The sequence below is a fragment of the Triticum dicoccoides genome, chromosome 3A (assembly GCF_002162155.2).
Source record: "Triticum dicoccoides isolate Atlit2015 ecotype Zavitan chromosome 3A, WEW_v2.0, whole genome shotgun sequence".
Classification (NCBI taxonomy): Eukaryota; Viridiplantae; Streptophyta; class Magnoliopsida; order Poales; family Poaceae; genus Triticum; species Triticum dicoccoides.
The window spans coordinates 434,518,702-434,535,898 of NC_041384.1; positions in this window are offsets into that span (position 1 = coordinate 434,518,702).

A 17,197-nucleotide genomic window follows, 5' to 3' on the forward strand; every position below is an offset into this window, starting at 1 on the left:
AATGGGCCTCTGTTGGGCCGTGCCATGTGTCGATGTATCATAGGCGCCTTCCGTCCAATGAGTGGATGAAATCTGTCCCAACGATGAGCCGACACGTGTTTCCTCCAGCCAATGATGGTTTTACACGTGGAAAATCCCCATTCGGCGGGGCTGTTAACGGGTTATCGGATCCAAAACCCGACCCGGTAGCTTAACAGCGTTCCGTTATGGTGGACGCCACGTGTCGGTCACCCTTGACGAAAGCACTTCTGTGACGCGCGATTTATCGTCATGGAAGTGGACACTTCTGTGATGATAATTTTGGTAATGTCATGGAACACTTCTACGACAGCACAGGTATGACTATCTTGATTCTATCATAAAATCGTCATGGATGTACATGCATGACAAAAAATGCGACCTACTGTGACAAACACGTATCATCACGGAAGTGTATTTTTTGTAGTGCAACTAGTGACGGCAAGTGACACGTACCCAACGTATCTATAATTTTTGATTGCTCCATGCTATATTATCTACTGTTTTGGAAATTATTGGGCTTTATTATCCACTTTTATATTATTTTTGGGACTAACCTACTAACCGGAGACCCAGCCCAGAATAGTAGTTTTTTGGCCTATTTTAGGGTTCCGAAGAAAAGGAATATCAAACGGAGTCCAAACAGAATGAAACCTTTGGGAACGTGATTTTCTCACTGAACATGATCCAGGAGACTTGGACCCTACGTCAAGCAACCAACAGGGAGGCCACGAGGTAGGGGGCGCGCCTACCCCCCCAGGTGCGCCCTCCACCCTCATGGCCCTCCTATAGATACAGAGCCAAAACCCTAATTACACCGCCGTAACTTTCTGTATCCACGAGATCCCATCTTGGGGCCTGTTCCGGAGCTCCGCCGGAGGGGGCATCGATCACAGAGGGCTTCTACATCAACACCATAGCCTCTCCAATGAAGTGTGAGTAGTTTACCTCAGACCTTCGGGTCCATAGTTATTACCTAGATGGCTTCTTCTCTCTTTTTGGATCTCAATACAATGTTCTCCCCCTCTCTTGTGGAGATCTATTCGATGTAATCTTCTTTTGCGGTGTGTTTGTTGAGATCGATGAATTGTGGGCTTATGATCAAGTTTATCTATGAACAATATTTGAATCTTCTCTGAATTCTTTTGTGTATGATTGGTTATCTTTGCAAGTCTCTTTGAATTATCAGTTTGGTTTGGCCTACTAGATTGATCTTTCTTGCAATGGAAGAAGTGCTTAGCTTTGGGTTCAATCTTGCAGTGTCCTTTCCCAGTGACAGTAGGGGCAGCAAGGCACGTATTGTATTGTTGCCATCGAGGATAACAAGATGGTCTTTTATCATATTGCATAAATTTATCCCTCTACATCATGTCATCTTGCTTAAGGCGTTACTCTGTTCTTATGAACCTAATACTCTAGATGCATGCTGGATAGCGGTCGATGTGTGGAGTAATAGTAGTAGATGCAGGCAGGAGTCAGTCTACTTGTATCGAACGTGATGCCTATATACATGATCATACCTAGATATTCTCATAACTATGCTCAATTCTGTCAATTGCTCAACAGTAATTTGTTCACCCACCGTAAAATACTTATGCTCTTGAGAGAAGTCACTAGTGAAACCTATGGCCCCCGGGTCTATCTTTATCATATTAATCTTCCAATACTTAGTTATTTTCATTGCCTTTTATTTTACTTTGCATATTTATCATAAAAATACCAAAAATATTATCTTATCATATCTATCAGATCTCACTCTCGTAAGTGACCGTGTAGGGATTGACAACCCCTTATCGCGTTGGTTGCGAGGATTTATTTGTTTTGTGTAGGTGCGAGGGACTCGTGCGTAGCCTCCTACTGGATTGATACCTTGGTTCTCAAAAACCGAGGGAAATACTTACGCTATCAAACTACTCTGCTACTTATAATTTCAGCACTTGCACACATTACCTTGCTGAAAACCACTTGTCATTTCCTTCTGCTCCTCGCTGGGTTCGACACTCTTACTTATCGAAAAGAGCTACAATTGATCCCCTATACTTTTGGGTCATCAAGGCTATTTTCTGGCACCATTGCCGGGGAGTGAATCCTCTTTGGTAAGTGGAATTTGGTAAGGAAACATTTATATACTGTGCTGAAATTTATTGTCACTGGTTACTATGGAAAACAATCCTTTGAGGGGTTTATTCGGGGTATCTTCACCTCTACCAGAACTACAATTAGCTACCCCTCAACCTACTGCACCTACTAAAAATATTGAATATGAAATTCCTTCGGGTATGATAGAACAACTGCTAGCTAATCCTTAGGCAGGAGATGGAACTGAACATCCTGATATGCACTTGATATATGTAGAACAAATTTGTCGATTGTTCAAGCTTGCAGGTTTACCTGAGGATGAAGTTATGAAAAAGGTTTTCCCTTTATCTTTGAAGGGAAAATCATTGGCATGGTATAGGCTATGCGATGATATTGGTTCTTGGAATTGGAATCGTTTGAAATTGGAGTTCCATCAAAAAATTTATCCTGTGCAGCTAGTTCATCGTGATCAAAATTATATATATAATTTTTGGCCTCGTGAAGGAGAAATTATCGCTCTAGCTTGGGGGGGGGGGGCTAAAGTCAATGTTATATTCATGCCCCAATCATGATCTCTCAAGAGAAATTATTATCTAGAATTTTAAGCTCGACTTTCTCGTAATGATCAAACCATGCTTGATACCTCTTGTGCTAGTTCTTTTACGAAGAATACTATTGAATTCCGATGGGATCTTTTGGAAAGAATTAAACACAACTCTAAAGATTGGGAACTCGATGAAGGTAAAGAGTCGGGTATTAAACTTAAGTATGATTGTGTTAAATCTTTTATGGATACCGATGCTTTTCAAAAGTTTAGCACTAAATATGGACTTGACTCTGAGATAGTAGCCTCCTTTTGTGAATCCTTTGCTACTCATGTTGATCTCCCTAATGATAAATGGTTTAAATATCACCCACCTATTAAAGAAGAAATCAAAGAACCGGTACCAGTTAAAGAAGAAACTATACTTTACAATGTTGATCCAGTTGTTCCTTCTGCTTATATTGATAAACCACCTTTCCCTGTTAGGATAAAGGAACATGGTAAAGTTTCAACTGTGGTCAACAAAGGCTATATTATAACACCTAAACCCGATGAACAAATTAAAGTAGAACCTAGTATTGCTATGGTTAAGGATCTCTTGGAAGAAAATGTGGATGGGCATGTTATTTACTTCTGTGAAGAAGCTGCTAGAATTGCCAAACCTGATAAAAAGGATAAACATAGACCTGTTGTTGGCATGCCCGTTGTTTCAGTTAAAATAGGAGATGACTGTTATCATGGTTTATGTGACATAGGTGCTAGTGTGAGTGCTATTCCTTACACCTTATATCAAGAAATTATGAATGAAATAGCACCTGCAGAGATAGAAGACATAGATGTTACTATTAAACTTGCTAATAGAGACACTATATCACCAATTGGGACTGTTAGAGATGTTGAAGTCTTGTGTGGGAAAATAAAATACCCTACTGATTTTCTTTTCTTGGTTCCCCACAAGATGACATTTGACCCATTATCTTTGGTAAACCCTTCTTGAACACCGTTAATGCTAGAATAGACTGTGAGAAACAAACAGTCAGTGTTAGTTTTGATGATGAGTCTCATGAGTTTAATTTTTCCAAGTTTAGTAGAATGCTTCATGAAAAATAATTGCCTAGTGAGGATGAAATAATTGGTATGGCTTCTATTGCTGTACCACCTACTAATCCTTTAGAACAATATCTGCTAGACCATGAAAATGATTTACTTATGCATGAAAGAAATGAAATAGATAAGATTTTCTTTGAACAATGTCCTCTGCTTAAACACAATTTGCCTATTGAAACTCTAGGAGGTCCTCCTCCACCTAAAGGTGATCCTGTGTTTGAATTAAAACAATTTCCTGACACTTTTAAATATGCTTATCTTTATGAAAAGAAGATATATCCTGTTATTATCAGTGCTAACCTCTCAAAACATGAAGAAGAAAGATTATTGAAAGTTCTAAGGAAGCACCGAGCTGCTATTGGATATACTCTTGATGATTTAAAGGGCATTAGTCCCACTCTATGTCAGCAAAAAATTAATATGGAACCTGATGCTAAACCCGCTGTTGATCACCAACGTCGCTTAAACCCGAAGATGAAAGAAGTGGTAAGAACGGAAATATTAGAACTTTTGGAAGCAGGTATAATCTATCCTATAGATGATAGTAAATGGGTGAGTCTTGTTCATTGTGTCCCGAAGAAAGGAGGTATAATTGTTGTTCCTAATGATAAGAATGCACTTATTCCACAAAGAATTCTTATAGGCTATAGAATGGTAATTGATTTTAGAAAATTAAACAAAGCAACTAGAAAAGATCATTACCCTCTACCTTTTATTGATCAAATTCTTGAAAGATTGTCTAAGCACACACATTTTTGCTTCCTTGATGGATATTCTGTTTTTTCACAAATACATGTTTCTCAACCTGATCAAGAAAAGACCACTTTTACTTGTCCCTTTGGAACCTATGCTTATAGACATATGCCTTTCGGTTTATGTAATGCACCTGCTACTTTCAAAGCTGTATGACTGCTATATTCTCTAACTTTTGTGAAAAGATTGTTGAGGTTTTCATGGATGACTTCTCAGTTTATGGGAAGTCTTTTGATGATTGTTTAAGCAATCTTGATCGAGTTTTGCAGATATGTGAACAAACAAATCTTGTCTTGAATTGGGAGAAGTGCCACTTTATGGTTAATGAAGGCATTGTCTTGGGTCATAAAATTTCTGAAAGAGGTATTGAAGTGGACAAAGCTAAGGTTGATGCAATTGAGAAAATGCCATGTCCTAAAGATATAAAAGGTATTCATAGTTTCTTAGGTCATGCTAGCTTCTATAGGAGATTTATCAAAGACTTCTCTAAAATTTCTATGCCTCTTACGAATCTTTTGCATAAGGATATTCCTTTTGTTTTTATGATGATTGTTTAGGAGCCTTTGAAACACTCAAGAAAGGTTTAATTTCTGCACCTATTGTTCAACCACCTGATTGGAACTTGCGTTTTGAAAGTATGTGTGATACTAGTGATTATGTTGTTGATGATGTTCTAGGACAAAGAGTTGATAATAAATTGGATGTTATTCATTATGCTAGTAAAACTCTAGACAGTGCTCAACGAAACTATGCTACTACTGAAAAAGAATTCTTAGCAGTGGTGTTTGCTTGTGATAAATTTAGACATTATATTGTTAATTCCAAAGTAATTGTTCACACTGATCATGCTGCTATTAAATATCTCATGGAAAAGAAAGATGCTAAACCTAGACTTATTTGATGGGTTCTCTTGTTACAAGAATTTGATTTACATATCATTGATACAAAAGGAGCCGAGAACCCCGTAGCTGATAATTTATCTAGGCTTGAAAATTTGCTTGATGACCCACTACCTATTGATGATAGTTTTCCTGATGAGCAGTTAGCTGCAATAAATGTTGCTCATAGTACTCCTTGGTATGCTGATTATGCTAATTACATTGTTGCTAAATATTTACCACCTAGCTTTACATACCAACAAAAGAAAAAAATCTTCTATGATTTAAGACATTACTTTTGGGATGACCCACATCTTTATAAAGAAGGAGTAGATGTTATTATTAGATGTTGTGTACCTGAGTATGAACAGGGACAAATCCTATGGAAATGTCACTCTGAAGCTTATTGAGGACATCATGCCGGAGATAGAACTACCCACAAGGTATTGCAATCTGCATTTTATTAGCCTACTCTCTTCAAGGATGCCCGTAAGTTCATCTTATCTTGTGATGAATGTCAAAGAATAGGTAATATCGGTAAGCTCAAGAAATGCTTATGAACTATTCACTTGTTGTTGAACCATTTGATGTTTGGGGATTTGATTACATGGGACCTTTTCGTTCCTCTAATGGGTATACACATATTTTGGTTGCTATTGATTATGTTACTAAATGGGTAGAAGCTATTCCAACCAGTAGTGTTGATCACAACACCTCTATTAAAATGATTAAGGAAGTTATTTTCCCAAGGTTTGGAGTCCCTAGATATTTAATGACTGATGGTGGTTCACACTTTATTCATGGTGCTTTCCGTAAAATGCTTGCCAAGTATGATGTTAACCATAGAATTGCATCACCTTATCATCCTCAGTCTAGTGGTCAAGTTGAACTTAGCAATAGAGAAATAAAATTAATTTTGTAAAAGACTGTCAATAGGTCCGAGAAGAATTGGTCTAAGAAATTAGATGATGCACTTTGGGCTTATAGAACAACATATAAAAATCCTATGGGTATGTCTCCTTATAAAATGGTTTATGGAAAAGCTTGTCATTTGCCTCTTGAGTTAGAACATAAAGCATATTGGGCCATCAAAGAGCTCAACTATGATTTTTAACTTGCTGGTGAAAAGAGGTTATTTGATATTAGTTCTTTAGATGAATGGAGAACCCAAGCTTATGAAAATGCAAAATTATTCAAAGAAACAGTTAAAAGATGGCATGACAAAAGAATCCAAAAGTGTGAGTTTAAAGTCAGAGAATATGTTCTTTTGTACAACTCTTGTTTCATATTCTTTGCAGGAAAACTCCTCTAAAAATGGGAAGGCCCCTACGTTATCGAGGAGGTTTATCGGTCTGGAGCCATCAAAATAAATAATGTCGAAGGTACTAACCTGAAGGTTGTCAATGGGCAACGAATAAAACATTATATCTCAGGTACGCCCATTAATGTTGAAAGTAATATTATCCAAACTTTGACACGGGAAGAACACATAAAAGAGTCCTTCCGGAACACTCCAGAATCATGAAAATAAGGAGGTACGTGATACGGTAAGTAAAGGGACTCTGAAAAATCCAGAAAAATATTTTTGTCAGTTTTGGAATATTTAGAAAAATAGGAAAATAAGAAACTTCCAGGAAGCATATCCTGGTGGGCACAAGACACCTTCCGGACCCCATTTTTCTACAGTTTGCTTGTCCCCCAAGATAAAAAATCTATATATATATATATATATATATATATATATTCCCTGAACTTGTTGATCACCGTATCATGGAGAAATCCTTTGTTCTTTTTTCTTGTTATTTTCTGTGCAGTTCGGAAAATATGTCGTCCTAAGACTCCGACGGAGAGAGCTATGTCTCACATTTCATTGCTGACCCAAAGACCTATGGAGATCTATCTCCTTGTGGTCGAGCTACAGATGACGAGGAGGATGCTCACTTGATGAGGATCGATGGTTCAAGATCTCAGGAGGAGGATGTTCCTCTACCTCAACCTGGGGATATGCACGTGGAGTTCAAGAAGTCAAGTCTCCCTAAGAGAGATAACCGGTCTAAAAACCAATCTATTCCTTTTCGTTTTCGGCAGAAAAGCAAGGGGATTTATGTGACAAGATCTTGAAGCTGGAGCTGGAAGTCGATGATTTAAAGGAGAAATTTCTCTCCTCAACTACAATATGAAAAACTTGAAGGCACAATTTCCATCACCACCATCATCTTCTTCACCACCAAATGAGAATTGAGTATTGGGTTGTTGGGTAACGCAGTAATTTCAAAAAAATTCCTATGCACACGCAAGATCATGGTGATGCATAGCAACGAGATGGGAGAGTGTTGTCCATGTACCCTTGTAGACTGTAAGCGGAAGCGTTATGACAACGCATTGACGTAGTCGTACATCTTCATGATCGAATGATCCTAGTACCGAAAGTACGGCACCTCCGTGATCTGCACACGTTCGGCTCGGTGACGTCCCATGAACTCTCGATCCAGCTGAGTGTTGAGGGTGAGCTTCGTCAGCACGACGGCGTGATGACAGTGATGATGATGCTACCGGAACAGGGCTTCACCTAAGAACCACTACGATATGACCGAGGTGGATTATGGTGGAGGGGGGCACCGCACACGGCTAAGAGATCAATGATCAACTTGTGTGTCTATGGGGTGCCCCCTCCCCCGTATATAAAGGAGTGGAGGAGGGGGATGGCCGGCCCTGTATGGCGCACCCTGGAGGAGTCCTACTCCCTTCGGGATTAGGATTCCCCCCTTTCCTAGTTGGACTAGGTGAGAAGGAAGGGGGGAGAGGGAGGAAGGAAAGGGGGGGCGCCGCCCCCTTCCTAGTCCAATTCGGACCAGAGGGGAAGGGGGCGCGCGGCCTGCCGGCTACCTCTCTCTCTCCACTAAAGCCCATTAGGGCCCATATACTGTGAGAACCCAGAATTATCTTCCAGATCCTCCTGTGTTTGAGTGTCAACCCCAGGATCATTGTTGAAAACACAGTGAAATGGTATCATTGCACAATACGTAAAAGTATTACAAGTAGTATATTTTTCACAAGACATACCTAGTGAAATGTCTCATGACATTTATTACAACGAGAAAACAGCAGAAAGTAAAATGCATAGCGACTCCATCTCAGCCACAGGCAGTCGATGTAGTCCACGTGACCTCACTCCTACGGATCGCCATAGTAGTCGTAATCATCACCTTCGTCTTCATGGAACTCTGTTGTCAACAAAATTATTGCCACGAGTACATTACGTACTCAACATGCCTCCCTCGGAGAGGACCTAATAGCTACATGTGGCTTCAACGGAAGGCTGTATGGCTCATTTGCGTAAAGCTAATTTTGTTTAACAAATAAAGTAGTTGGATGAAAGCAGTTTTAGATGAAAACATGTTTTATCTCCAGAACAACTTTCATCAAGTGAGGATCCTCGATCAACTCACGTCCTTCACAGGTTTAAATAATAGGGGCAAAGAGGGAATAAGCAAGACATGTCCTAGATGTCAAGAAAGATTAATGTGCTGTCCTTGACCGTTGACACGGCTATTCGAATAGTTTTACACTCTGCAGAGGTTGTACTTTACCCACACGACACAATCCCGACTTGTTGCCACTAGCCGTCACTAGTGTAGTAAACCATTTGGTATATCGGCAAGGAGATTGTGACGAGGTCTTTCATTAGACCAAACTTACTGTGCCAAGCCCACTAGGTTTCAACATGGAAGTAACAGCAGTTCACAGTCCGGGCCCCCCTTTTGTGCCGAGGATACTCCTCGCAAGGCAGCTATCCCATCTGCGGTACGACAATGACGACAATAAGAGTGAACTAACTAATTAACCAAGCTAGTGCCCATATAGCATGTGGTTGTACTGTTATCACAATCTTCACATCCAAGACTTATTAGGCCTCATGCGGCATGGACGACTGATTGCCCCCTTCAACTCGTGAAGGGCGGCCAGTCGCTCCTTCAATCCTTGATTCAGTTGTCACCCGCGCCAGTATTCAGATGGTAAGTTTCACCCAGAGTAGAAGAGGATAGAGAAGGTCAACAAGGGCCAACTGGCCTAGCTCAGTGATAAGTTTCAACTGTCAATGACTCAGTGGTCATTCAACAAAGCACCTATAGGGTGATAAGCATGGCTAAGCGTTTCTACTCCACCAGAATACTATAATTCTACTCAGGTGTCAAGTGAATGGGCGACAAGCGGATCAAGGTAATGTGTCAATCGACACGCTATCTACAAGAATGAAAATAGCATGCATATAGTAACCATAAAACACAATGCAATTTTGTAAAGCATAGGATAAGTATGATCAAAGAAGGAGGCATGCCTTCGTTGTTGAGTCCTTCTTCGGTAACCTGATTCTGTCCTTGTCCAACATCGTCGTCACTCCCTACTCGTCATAATGTTACCAAAGGAAAAACAATAAATACCAAAGCAATGGGAAATCCAAATAACATCCAAAACAAATTAAGAATGGATGGATAGCAAGATACTGATCAAGATGGAGATTCCAAAAGGAGATAACATGACTGGAAGGTAAGTAGAGGACTCGATGAATTGACAGGGTTTAGTTGATGATGGATAATCAAGGCTTGCCAACAATACTAACATTCTAATAGAAACTGTGGTACTAACCATTAACAATGCCTACTACACATCTCATCTTACTATATAGGAAACTGTTACAAACAAACCAAATTGCATGAACATACATGGAATAATCCATCCGATGCATTTCAACTACTCAATCATAACATGACATGATATAATGGTCAATTGCAACCAAACATATACAACAACTATATAATCAAACAAAAACAAGTATTCTATATGACAAGTAAACCAACATTACAAACTCTTCCAGTCAAGCAATGAAACATCATACAACAATATGAAATGAAATGATCTCAGTCTAGTCCTAAAATGTTATTAAAAGGAAATAGAATCAACTGCATCATATCAAACTAATTCATTTGTCAAAGAATTAACAAGAACTACACAACACATTGAATAAATGGATGCACATCTATCCTAGGCATGATATGATTAAGAGTAACAATCAACCGAGAATAAATATTTGGATGAATCCAAATACTTATAATGGTTAACAACAATCAAAGACTAAACATAAATCATAAAAACTATTAGCAAGCATATCTATAAAAGAAGACAAATCAATACTAATTAAGGTATAAACTAATTAAACAACTTAATAATAACACACATCTCACACAATACATGTGAGTATAGATTCACTAGATGTCTAAGCAAATAACACAAGCATGACACACACGAGTGATCACGATAAGATATTAAACTAGAATCTGGTCTTACTACTAAAGAACAACTAATACTCAAGTAACCACTAGCAATAAGATTACCGCTTCATGCTTACATAATAGATCAAACTATGCACACTAAGCATATGAGGAAGATACAACTCAACTAACATGAAAGGCAAACTATCTTAAGCATGTGCTAAACTATCGCAACAAGACCCAACACTCCCGAGGCTATCATAAGACCAAAGTGATCATCCATAAGAATGCATAAGAGACTAAGTACTCAATTATAGCACATAGACAAAATAAGACATGAAAGATCACTTGCATGAGTGACAACTAGACATATAACAATGCTTCAACTAGATATAGTAGATATGAAGAAGTCTAGGCATACACCAATGTAATAGTGCGGTAGACTAGATATAATGCTAAGCATGGATGATCATGACACAATATGCCAAACTATGCTATCAGTAGAATACAACTTATAACTACGACATAACTTAGTTGATATCAACTAACATGACTATCCGGAATGGCATTAGCACACAACACTATCATGCTAGTTGTGACTTATAAGCAAAAGGGAAAAGCATACTAAGCAGGTACACATCTAGGTCATGGCATCAAACACATCAAGCAATGTGCTATACTAGCATGAATGACATGAAGGCATGTATTTCTACCTAGTATAACCTAGACTTGCTAATCCATAACTGGACAACCTAGGCATCATAGAACACACGGGTCATTACACACATGTTATGCAATCTATTTATACAATCCCAACAACATGGCATATTATAGATCAAGCAAGAAGTTGCTCAATAAAAGAATGTACAAGATCAACAAACTACTATAATGTAAATCAAGGCTAAGCATATGTGTAGTCATACAATGCAAACTAGAAATGATATAGTACATGGTACACATACAACCAAACATGCATTCTATTGTAAGCAATTGTTAACACGACATGGTAATAAACTAATATAAATAAACACACATGATAATTAACAATATGCAATAAACTAGTTTTATTCCATCAGAATGATTCTATATAGCAATACAAATATGAATGACATAAAGCATCCACCCATGAAATCATGGATAACAAACATCTAGAAAGAAGAGGAACAACTTGGGAATTATATTCTACACAACAAACTATAATGCACTCATTTCCAAACAGCAAGGCATTTTATTTGACATCTAGCATAAAAGGAACTATGCAACAACACGTACAAACATCCATCATAGACATGACAATGATTTCAAACCAATAAAACAACACGTGACATGGATGGAAATGAATATGTGAACCATATCTAAGATATATCCATGCTAAGAAAAAAATTAAAATAATCAAGACATAAAGTAATCCATGATTCAATGAACAAAGCAAAGCCTAGAATAGTCCTACGGAATTATAAGCATTGCGAACATTGAACAAAAAAATTATGAATGCATAAGATAGCGCTACATGCTACGCAAAAATATCACACGAGACAACATACAAGTATATAATAAATAAATAAAAGAAATACTTATAATAAATCCATTCAATCGCATCTAACTCCTAGAATTTATGGAATAATTAGGAGCGACTCCTAGGCATATAACGAACATACAAATATCATATTAACATAAAAGTTCACCGATCAACTACTATGCGTGTTAATAAATCGCAGGAACTAATGTGAAACAAAAGTGTAACACACTACTACAATTAGGCATGCTTTATATACATGAAACCATAGAAAACTATATTAAAATCTATCGACATGTCTAACACAAGACAATAACAATACAAACAAAATATTATCTACTTGCGACAATAAAAACTATAATCGGTAAACAAATAAATCTATAAGTCATTTCTCACATGCAAAAATTATGAGACCAATAGGATGCACTCCTAGGCATATCGCAAACATATAGACAATGACATATCAATACAAAAATTAACCGATGAACAAACCCCATTCAATCTTGGGCAAGAACTACTTTAAAAAAAATTACACTAAAAATCCTATTGATGAGACTAGCGATCTAACTCCGCCATGGGGATATTATCGGCATGAGGAACAAGTCATATATTGAACACAGGATCATCTGAGGAACTAAAAAAGTACGCCGACATGTCGATGCCATCCGTTCATGCATCAACGCGAGCAATGGTATAGATAGGATGAATGATGATGTCTACATGATACAATAGATGATGACGAGTACACATGCAAAAGGAATTTGATAGAGGCTCACCGAGTTTGATAGAACGACGCGAAGAACTCGACAAACAGTGTTGGCGGACATGCAAAATTGTTCGCGTGTGGTCGACGGAACGCGTTCTTTCTTCTCTGAATGGATTCGTGTTGTGGAGAGGAACCTTGTGGCGCAAGGGTGCTGATGGAGATGGTCTACGCCACCGGGAACGAGCGCCGGCATCCATGGAGCAGCAGCAGTTCGGAGAGAGTTTTGGAGAGATTTTGGAAGGGAGAAGGGAGGAGTTGATATGCGTCTGCAAGAGGAGCAAGGGGCACACATATATATACTCACGGATTTGAGAATGCTTGAGAAAATCAGGAGTGCTAGTGCCTGTACGTTTCAGCTTCGTGTGCTCATGTACCTTCAAGTGTGGGTGGAGCCGTGAGGAAGGAGAAGCACTTGGGTTGGCGTTGGAAGATGGAAGGTGGAGAGAAATAAGGAAGGAAAGAGGAATTAAAGGAGGATGCAGGAGTTTCCTATGTACATGTAGGCGGTTGTTTCTCTTCTGTAGATTGAAACGTAGGGAGGGAGCGAAGAGGAGGCGCTGGCTTGGCTAGGTATTGGCCCAATTTGGCTTTGGTCCAAGTGGGAGAGAAAGAAGAAAGGAAAAGTTGGCCGTTGGCCCATTCGGGTGTGAGAAAAATATAGGTGGGCTTAACACATGGAAGAGAGAGGAAAGACATACTGTACACGGGAATTTGGTACAAAGTTTGAGAGAGGGAAACAAATTGATTTTCCTACGAGGAAAATCTAGTAATGAAAAAGAAGCTCAAACAAAATATCACGAACTTAGAGATCAAAGAAAACACAACTCGCATATTTAAATATGCTTAAGACCAAAATAAAACCCAACTAAAAGAAACAACAAAACTCAAATTTAATTTAAGTTGGTATTAGTTCAAATTAAATCCTCCGAATTATAAAAGTCCAATTTAAGCTTTATTAACAAATAAAACAAATGAAATTTTCTCGCCCTGATTTTTGGAGAACTTTTTCTAAAACATTCCAAGAATCGGGATGTTACATATACTCCCCGGGGGGTTCCGGTAACCCCCCGGTACTCCAGTATATGTCTGAATTCACTCGGAACCCGATGTCCAAACATAGGCTTCCAATATATCGATATTTATGTCTCAACCATTTCGAGACTCCTCATCATGCCCGTGATCACATCCGGGACTCCGAACAACCTTCGGTTCATCAAAACACATAAACTCATAATACTGATCGTCACCGAACGTTAAGTGTGTGGACCCTATGGGTTCTAGAACTATGTAGACATGACCGAGACATGTCTCCGGTCAATAACCAATAGCGGAACCTGGATGTTCATATTGGCTCCCACATATTCTACAAAGATCTTTATCGGTCAAACCGCATAACGATATACGTTCTTCCCTTTGTCATCGGTATGTTACTTGCCCGAGATTCGATCGTCGGTATCTTAATACCTAGTTCAATCTCGTTACCGGCAAGTCTCTTTACTCGTTCCGTAATGCATCATCCTGCAACTAACTCATTAGTCACATTTCTTGCAAGGCTTATATTGATGTGCATTACCGAGAGGGCCCAGAGATACCTCTCCGACAATTGGAGTTACAAATCCTAATCTCGATCTATGCCAACTCAACAAACACCATCAGAGACACCTGTAGAGCACCTTTATAATCACCCAGTTACGTTGTGACGTTTGGTAGCACACAAAGTGTTCCTCCGGTATTCGGGAGTTTCATGATCTCATAGTCAAAGGAACATGTATAAGTTATGGAGAAAGCAATAGCAACAAACTAAACGATCATCATGCTAAGCTAACGAATGGGTCAAGTCAATCACATCATTCTCTAATGATGTGATCCCATTAATCAAATGACAACTCATGTATATGGTTAGGAAACATAACCATCATTGATTCAACGAGCTAGTCAAGTAGAGGCAAACTAGTGACACTCTGTTTGTCTATATATTCACACATGTACTAAGTTTCCGGTTAACACAATTCTAGCATGAATAATAAACATTTATCATGATATAAGGAAATATGAATAACAACTTTATTATTGCCTCTAGGGCATATTTCCTTCAGTCTCCCACTTGTACTAGAGCCAATAATCTAGATTACATTGTAATGATTCTAACACCCATGGAGTCTTGGTGCTGATCATGTTTCGCTCGTGAGTGAGGCTTAGTCAACGGATTGTAACATTCAGATCCATATGTATCTTGGAAATCTCTATGTCTCCCTCCTTGACTTGATCTCGGATGGAATTGAAGCATCTCTTGATGTTCTTGGTTCTCTTGTGAAATCTGGATTCCTTTGCCAAGGCAATTGCACCGGTATTGTCACAAAAGATTTTCATTGGACCCGATGCACTAGGTATGACACCTAGATCGGATATGAACTCCTTCATCCAGACTCCTTCAGTTGCTGCTTCCGAAGCAGCTATGTATTCCGCTTCACACGTAGATCCCGCCATGACGTTCTGCTTGGAACTGCACCAACTAACAGCTAAACCGTTTAATAAAACATGTATCCGGTTTGTGACTTAGAGTCATCCAGATTAGTGGCAAAGCCTGCATCGACGTAACCGTTTACAACGAGATCTTTGTCACCTCCATATACGAGAAACATATCATTAGTCCTTCTCAGGTATTTCAGGATGTTCTTGACCACTATCCAGTGATCCCCTCCTAGATTACTTTGGTACCTCCCTTCTAGACTGATAGCAAGGCACACATCAGGTGTGGTACACAACATTGCATACATGATAGAGCCTATAGCTGAAGCATAGGGAACACCTTTCATTTTCTCTCTATCTTCTACCGTGGTCGGGCATTGAGTCTGACTCAACTTCACACCTTGTAACACAGGCAAGAACCCTTTCTTTGCTTGATCCATTTTGAACTTCTTCAAAACTTTATCAAGGTATGTGCTTTGTTAAAGTCCAATTAAGCGTCTTAATCTATCTCTATAGATCTTGATGCCCAATATATAAGCAGCTTCACCGAGGTCTTTCATTGAAAAATTCTTATTCAAGTATCCTTTTATGCTATTCAGAAATTCGGTATCATTTCCGATCAACAATATGTCATCTACATATAATATCAGAAATGCTACAGAGCTCCCACTCACTTTCTTGTAAATACAGGCTTCTCCAAAAGTCTGTATAAAACCATATGCTTTGATCACACTATCAAAGCGTATATTCCAACTCCGAGAGGCTTGCAGCAGTCCATAAATGGATCACTGGAGCTTGCACACTTTGTTAGCACCTTTTGGATCGACAAAACCTTCTGGTTGCATCATATACAACTCTTCTTTAAGATATCCATTAAGGAATGCAGTTTTGACATCCATTTGCCAAATTTCATAATTATAAAATGCAACAATTGCTAACATGATTCGGACGGACTTAAGCATCGCTACGATTGAGAAGGTCTCATCATAGTCAACTCCTTGAACTTATCGAAAACCTTTTGCAACAAGTCGAGCTTTGTAGATAGTAACATTACTGTCAGCGTTAGTCTTCTTCTTGAAGATCCATTTATTCTCTATGGCCTGCCGATCATCGGGCAAGTCAACCAAAGTCCACACTTTGTTCTCATACATGAATCGCATCTCAGAGTTCATGGCCTCAAGCCATTTTGCGGAATCTGGGCTCATCATCGCTTCCTCATAGTTCGTAGGTTTGTCATGGTCAAGTAACATGACCTCCGGAACAAGATTACCATACCACTCTGGTGCGGATCTTACTCTGGTTGACCTACGAGGTTCGGTAGTAACTTGATCAGAAGTTTCATGATCATCATCATTAGCTTCCTCACTTACTGGTGTAGGAATCACTTGAACTGACTTCAGTGATGAACTACTTTCCAATAAGGGAGTAGGTACAATTACCTCATCAAGTTCTACTTACCTCCCACTAACTTCTTTCGAGAGAAACTCCTTCTCTAGAAAGGATCCATTCTTAGCAACGAATATCTTGCCTTCGTATTTGTGATAGAAGGTGGACCCTATAGTCTCCTTTGGGTATCCTATGAAGACACATTTCTCTGATTTGGGTTCGAGCTTATCAGGTTGAAGCTTTTTCACATAAGCATCACAGCCCCAAACTTTAAGAAACGACAACTTGGGTTTCTTGCCAAACCACAGTTCATAAGGTATCGTCTCAACGGATTTAGATGGTGCCCTATTTAATGTGAATGCATCCATCTCTAAAGCATACCCCAAAACGATAGCGGTAAATTAGTAAGAG